Genomic DNA, 7,883 nt, shown 5'->3' with positions numbered 1-7,883 from the left:
ATGCCAGAGCCGAAGGTCACGGAAATTAAGTATCTCAGATTAATAAATTTAATAATTAAAAAAATAAACATCTGAAAGAATTTAAACACTAACTTAGAAATTAAAATCAATACTTTAAATATTTTGATGTCACAGTGATAAATAAAATATTTAAATAATAAATTGAGCGATTAAAAAAATTTAAATAAACTAAATGATTGTTTAAAAGGCATTTAAATAAAATACACAAGTGGAATAAAAAAAATTTAAAATGACTTGGACAGTTAAAAACATTTAAATAAATAATCTAAACATTTAAAATGATTTAAAATAACTAACCGCTAAATTAAATTTTTTTAAAAAAAAATAAATAAGTTGGACGATCAAAATTATTTAAATAAATAAGTTAAACAGTTAAAATCATTTAAATAATTATCCAATAAACTTAAGTTATTTTAAATAAATAAGCGAAATAGTTAAGATCATTTAAACGAATAAATTAAATAATTAAAATCATTTAAATAAGCAAGCTTATTTAAAACAATTAGATTGCACAATAGAATCATTTGAATAAATAAATAAACTTAAATGATTAAAAGCATTAATTAAATAGTTGGTACAATAAAATCATTTGAATAAATAATTAATCTTTAAATAAATAATTAACATTTTATTAATACATAATTCAAATTAAAGAATTTAAATCAATTAAACTTGATTCAAATAAATAATTTAGATTGATTAAACTTAAAAATAATATTCAAAATATTTATTTAATTTAATACATGTGATTTAGTAGATTGAATTTTTAGGTGCTATATAATATTTTCTATCTCAAGCTGCGTCGAATGTGATGGAATTTGAGAGCCGAACCTTGACATTGGTGTTGTCGGCTCTCTATCGGATCTAGATCCTTCGAAACCGACGTTTTGAGATATACTTGGTGGGATGTTCCATAGTGGTTGAGTAAAATACGTGAGAATGATGTGACATCATAAAACGGTCACCCCTTGAAGTATAATAATCAGTCGGAAATACTGGATGAAAAAAGTGAGGATTAAGAACATTTGAACTGATGAGAATATTTTGCAAAAAATAAGTTGCTTAAGAAAAATCAAAAGGATGAGAATTGAGACGAAAACGAGATTTGAGATCTTGAATTTTTTTATGTTAAATGACCAACTGAATTGATCAACTATTTGATTTATACAATAAAATAAACTAAGATGGTTTCAAAGAGAAATGTGGAATGATTTGTGAAATTAGATTCATGTCTTATTTATAGTTTATTTTTTATTCTATTTTAAATTTTTTTTATTAAATTAGTTTTAAAAAATGTATCTTTTCTTATCGATATACACATTCCAATAAATTGCGCATTGTATTTCAGATTGGCACATCTTTCAATTCATCTTTATGTTTCGTTAAAAAAAAGTAAATTAAATTGGGTTGCCCCACACGCGAGTGCGTGGCGCTCACTGCTACAAGTGGTGTGTGTACCGCAACCCCCCGCACAAACACAAATTTTAAAAAAATTAATTTATAAATTAAGGCTATAGTTGGCGTCCAAGCTACAGCTCCAATTGAAGAAGTTGCAGGCTACAATGCAAGCGGCCTGCACAAAGCCCAATTATTGAATTTTGTACAACCCGCGTTGCAGCCACCCTTAAGTAATTGAGTAAAACTCGATTACTTTATTGTTATAATTTTTTATACCATTCACAACATTATTATTAACAAAATTAATTAATATTAAAAAAAACTCATAAAAACAATATATATATATATATTTGTATATATACACTCGATTCTTTAATTTATTATCTTACTCTGAATCAAATGATTTTATGATTTGTTATGTTAGTTATTTCGAACTTTAAAGTACAAATAAAATTTTCAAAGTATCAAATATTGTACAAACAATTGAAGTTGTTAGTCGAAACATATTATGGTAGTATTTTTTTTTTTTTTTTTTACGGATATTATGCTAGTATTTTGAAATGCTTCTGGGAAGAATTTTGAGTTTTTCATTTACAAAATTTCATTCCAAAACACTACCAGTATATATTCTATAACTAATAAACGAAACGTGTGTTGCACGTTGTATACTATTTGGTGACATTTAGCTTTTTTAGTTCAGTGAAATTAGATATTTATATAGATTTATTTGGGAAAACAAAAGATTCATCATCTTTGTTCACATTTAATAAAATTATGTAACCACAAAAAATTATGCAAGAACAAAAATTATCTAACAGATAAATAAATTAAGACTCGCATAGCTTTATTTAATTTTAATTCTAATTTTAATTGAACAATGACAAGCTATAAAAAATCGAATGAACAAAATATGTGTGGGGACCTCGGGTGCTAATCTAATTTTACAGGGCGATTAATAACTAGAAATATTCAATCTGAATATTAGTCTACTGAATAAACAAATAAATAATACAGGACATTTGGCGACGCAAGACCTTACATTTGGCGACGCAAAAACACGTCGCTAAAAGAATTTTTTTTTTTTAAAAGACACGGACCTCGATCCGGACCCTGAACGGACCAAGGCACGGGGTCCGTGCCTCTTCTGGAACTGGATCCGTACCCATCGCTGAAATCAAAAATGAAGGAATTGCAAGGCAGAGTCCACCAGGACCCTTACACGGACCTTGACACGGGGTCCGTGCCCTGTATTAAAAATTCAGAACTTAAGATTTTCAAGTCTGAAAAATGATATAATCTATCATATAAGCTTTTCAACATGAATCTACATTGACATGCATTTAAACATCAATCTACATATCTGTAATACATGAATTCTCAAGTATAAATCAATACTCGACAACAACATATACAAAGGTGCTTGTTGTTCTAACATGTTTACCAAATTTATAAACGACATGTCATCTGATTAAAAACCCGAGTCTGCACTTCTAATCTTTCAATCTCGTGCAATCCAAGCCATTTCTCACTTGATCATATCCCAACCTGATGCAATGCACACATACAAACAAAGCAACATCCAGATAACTCCGGTGAGAATAAATTTCAGTATGAACGACATGCATATACATCATTTAAGCATATTAAATCTATATGCCAAATTAATCTTAAATCATCAAAACATACTTCATTCTTAAATTCTGAAAGCATGGCTATTCAGCTAAAGCAATTATAATAAGCATATCAACACATTCATATCTAGAATGGCATATAACAACATTCTAGCATTTATAACTGTATATTCTAAACCATAGAAATTTCTAGGTTAATACATAAATGCAATGCATGTGTCAAGGAATATGCTATCAAATCTGATATCAATAAATCGTAGTTCTGGGATCCCGGGAAAATAAAATCTTTAACTAACCACCAACTCCCCCAATCGAGGTGGTGTTAAATATCTCAATTCCCCTGACTTTGGTGCAACTATAGTGAGTCATCTAGCTCTAAAAGTAAATCTATATTCCGTTTCATGAGTCATCTGACTCTGGAAGTAAATCTACAGTCCGTGCTACTCAACTACAGATCTCCAAACGTCATCTGCACTCTAGGTCATTCAACCCTCTGTGCTTATCAAGGTAGGGTTCAAGATGAATGCAATAATATCTTGATGCATCAAATCATACATAAGCTAAAAAAAATATCTTGAACACATCAATCATATAATCATATGATCATATAATCACTCAAGGCAGCAATATCAATTAAGTCTAAACAGATATTCTCTTTAGATACCTACAAATCTGTAAGCATCAATTGAAATACGTTAAACATGTTCAATACATAAAATCATATAATAAATCAAAGAAGACAAGTAAACATTTACATAAATATTCTGGAAATTCAAAAAGATGTCTATCTTGAATAATCTATCCCATTTATGTAAACGTAAACAATAACATATATTAAACATGCATGTATGTGATTTTAGGCAATTCGATAATCAAAAACAATCTCGAGTTATTCTGCCCATCTTATTAATGTCTATTCATACCTTTCGATCTCGAGTTTTAGATGCTCCAATTCTGGACAAATAACATCAAAGAACTTCTATCAAAATCTGCTCATATCATTACAATCATTCAAGGCAAACTACCTTCAAACCTTCTTCCATCTTTCTTGGTTCAAAGGCTACTTCTCGAGCTCGTCGATTCGAATTCGATATATTCACATTCAATTCTGAAATAAAGCATAAACAAGCTCAATACAATCTTCCAATCTTAATCAATGCCTCTTTCATGCTTATACAAGTCAAAACGTGATAATACAACCGAAATTCAAGTCGCCGGCATAACGGTCCCGAACTGAAATTCCAAAAGCATATACATTATCTTCTCAATCATCTAAACATAATATCAACTTCAATTCTTCAACACAATTTCTAAATCTAAAGCCCCAAAATTCAGATTTTCGAAAATTCTTTAAAAAATTCTAAAACATGTTCAAACGACGATCTTTTCTCGATCTGTCTTAGATATGCTATCGTCGTATATACTAGAGCACATTTATACAATCAAATATTAATTCTAACAACAACTTAAAATTCAAACATGGTAGAACTTCATAAAACTTACGTCAAAACGTAGCACTCGGAGCTGTGATCGCAAATATACGATCAATCAAAAATTCTACCGGGCGGATCGATTTTTATCGAGCTTTGGAAAGGTTGAAAATGGCGTTGAAACCTTCTTCAGATTTTTCTCCCCTCCTACTGATGGTTCACGTGAGTTCTGCTAGGAATATGTGTAAGTTGTGATATATATTGGCCTAATTGCAATTTAGTCCCTGAATTCTTCAGTAATTACGATTTGGTTCTCGGCCAATCTTTTAATTCAATTTCAATCCTAAATAATTTAAGAATGTTAGAATTTAATTCTAAACTCTAAAAATTTTCAAATTAAATATTCTCGAATTAAAATTAAATCATTTCGGACCTCATCGCATTTTAGTCCTTGAACTGCTCAATATTCGCAAATTGGTCCTTGCCCGTATTTCATCCTCAAATTAAATCCTTGATATTTATAATCTTGGAATTTACATCTTAAATTCCATAAATATCAATTTAAATATTTTTAATATTTTAATTTAAGATTTTTGGATATTAAAATCTTAAAATCCGAAAAATCCTCAAATTAAATATTTTTTACCCGAAATTGAAATCCCTAATTTACATAAATTCTTAAATTCCTCTTTTCACTCTTATTCAGAATTTAACTCTTAAATCCCGTCATTAAGAACTTAATATTTTTGGGTCTTACAATATGTAATCAGAAAAAATTATGTAACAAAATTATCTAATACAACAATGAAATAAGGGGAAGGCAATTCAACTCACTCTCTTTAATCTTTAATAATTAATAATAATTAATATTAATAATCTTCAATATTGACACAAAGGAAAAATGGACACTACACAATTTAACTCTCTTTTTTTAACATATATTAATTTTAATTTTAATTGAACAGTGACAAGCCATAAAAAAATCGGATGAACAAAAAAATTATGTAACCACAAAAATTCATGTAACAAAATTATCTAACACAACAATAAATTAAGAGGAAGACAAATATATTAGATTTTTATTTTTAATTTTAATTGAACAATGACGAGCCATAAAAAAAATTGGATGAACAAAAAAATTATGCAACCACAAAAATTTATGTAACAAAATTATCTAACACAAAGAGGAAAACAATTGAACTCTCTCTCTTTAATCTTTAATCTTTAATAATTAATATTATTTAATATTGACACAAGAGCAAAATGAGCACTACACAATTCAACACAAAATTATCTAACAAAAGTACACAACAATAAATTAAGAGAAAGACAATTTAACTCACTTATTATTATTATTTTTTTTGGACGTAAAACTTGTAACTTTATGGAGATATATCTTTTATTCTAGGTTTACAAGCCAACTAAGAAAAATCCCAGACACCCAAGAAAAAAGTGCAAGAGAAGAACAAGAAAATTTTGCTAAAGAATGAGCCACAAAATTGGCCGTTCTTTTTACATGAAAAACCGATAATAATAATTAATAATTAATGATATTTAATATTGAGACAAAGACAAAATGAACACTACACGATAAAAGCTACATGAAAGGAGGCATAAGAGGACATGAAAATAGAGGAAAATAATGTTAAATAATGAGAAACAAAAAAGAAAAAGAGAACTCACCATGAAAGTGTTACAATATTATAGATGTCAAGATAATCAAATATTGAGTTATCATAGAGTCATATTCAAATCTCAAAGAGATGATATAGAATCGTGATTAAATCAATTTATTTGATCTTATTTCCAGTTTCTTGTACGTATAAATAGGTCATTTATGCAACACATTTGATATATTGAATTTATTTGTTTGCATTATTCTTTGGTTAGTTTCTCCTTTATTTTACGATATGTTATAATCATGAGCCTATCATATTTTTCTTCTTCATCTTTTCACGACATATATGTTCATGATATGCAATTTTATATTTCGTTTTCGTTATTCAATCACCACACGTCATGCTCATTATTAAATTAATATGCTTCTGAAAATATACTTTTACATGCATGGATATAAATTCGATGCACAATTAACTTATATTTATTTTTGGAGTTATTTGCATCAAATACCCATGTGAAATATTTAAAATGCACACTTCTCCCCTGTAAAATTTTAATAGACATATTCAACCCTGATCTTTTATAAAATTAGCACACTCGCCCCTTCAGATGAGTGATTGTTGCGCACGCGCCCCTCATGCAACTGGACAAATATTTTGATTTTTTTTTGCACAAAATACCCTCGTGAAATATTAAAAATGCATATTTGACCCTCTGAGAGTATAATTTTTAAATCTATTCAACCCATAATACACAATTTTTATTAAAATCCAATTATAAAATATATAGCAAACACTTTTCGTTTTATTAATTTTTATTTTAAATTTAAATATTATTATGATTAATTAATTTTTTTCTAAAAAATATTATTAATTTATCTTGCTATCATTATTTTATTAAACTCACTTCTTGTTTCGAACTTTTCCATTAAACATGCATTTATAAACAAGATTTAAATACCTAAAAGTAACAAAATATTAAACCAAAATAATAATTTCATGCATATTAATTTTAAATTTAGGACTATATATTTTTTAACCAAAATCTAAATTTTTTAAAATGCATTGCAGAATTTGCATTAAATAACAATACACAACATTTATTAAGATCCAATTATAAAATATTTTTCAAACATTTTTAATTTTTTATTTTAAATTTATAATTCTTAATTAATTTGTTTCTAAAAAATATTATTATTTTATCTCGTTATCATTATTTTATCAAATCACTTCGTGTTTTCAAATTTTTCATTAAACATGATTCATAAATAAGGATTTAAATATCTAAAAGTACCAAAATATCGAACAAAAAGATAAGTTCATGAATATTACTTTTTCGATCTAGAATTATATAACATTGTTATTTTTTATTATTTATTATAAATTGTGCAATGCATCTTCTCGAAAAATTTAAATTTTGGTTCAATAATATATAGTTCTAAATCGAAAAAGCAATATGTTTGAACTTATCAGTTCGAAAAAGCAATAGTTCTAAATTTTGGTACTTAAAATTATTTAAATTCTTGTTTATGAATGCATATTTAATGGAGAATTGGAAATACGAAGTGAGTTTAATAAAATAATGATATAAGGATAAAGTAACAATATTTTTTTAGAAAATAATTAATTAATGATAATACATTTAAAATAAAAAAATAAAAATTAATAAAACAAAAAATGTTTGCTAAATATTTATAATTGGATTTTAATAAAAATTATTTATTATGAGTTGAATAGAATTAAAAATTATAATCTCAGTGGGTAAAATATTCATTTTAAATATT

The 7,883-nt window shown here is 26.8% G+C and overlaps 1 long non-coding RNA gene across 2 annotated transcripts; it reads right to left on the bottom strand.

The window, feature by feature from the left end:
* Positions 1–2,700: 2,700 nt before the first annotated feature.
* LOC140885394 (uncharacterized) lies at positions 2,701–4,688 on the bottom strand. Of its 2 annotated transcripts, none has more exons than XR_012150924.1 (3): positions 4,554–4,688; positions 3,974–4,158; positions 2,701–2,964 (listed from the first exon to the last, which is right to left on the bottom strand). It is a non-coding gene; the product is annotated as an uncharacterized lncRNA (long non-coding RNA). The 2 variants fall into 2 exon arrangements; XR_012150925.1 differs by having other exon boundaries at positions 3,974–4,283; positions 4,554–4,680.
* Positions 4,689–7,883: the final 3,195 nt, after the last annotated feature.

This window comes from Henckelia pumila, chromosome 2 (assembly GCF_033568475.1).
Source record: "Henckelia pumila isolate YLH828 chromosome 2, ASM3356847v2, whole genome shotgun sequence".
Taxonomy (NCBI): domain Eukaryota; kingdom Viridiplantae; phylum Streptophyta; class Magnoliopsida; order Lamiales; family Gesneriaceae; genus Henckelia; species Henckelia pumila.
This window is presented reverse-complemented; position numbering and strand designations above follow the sequence as displayed.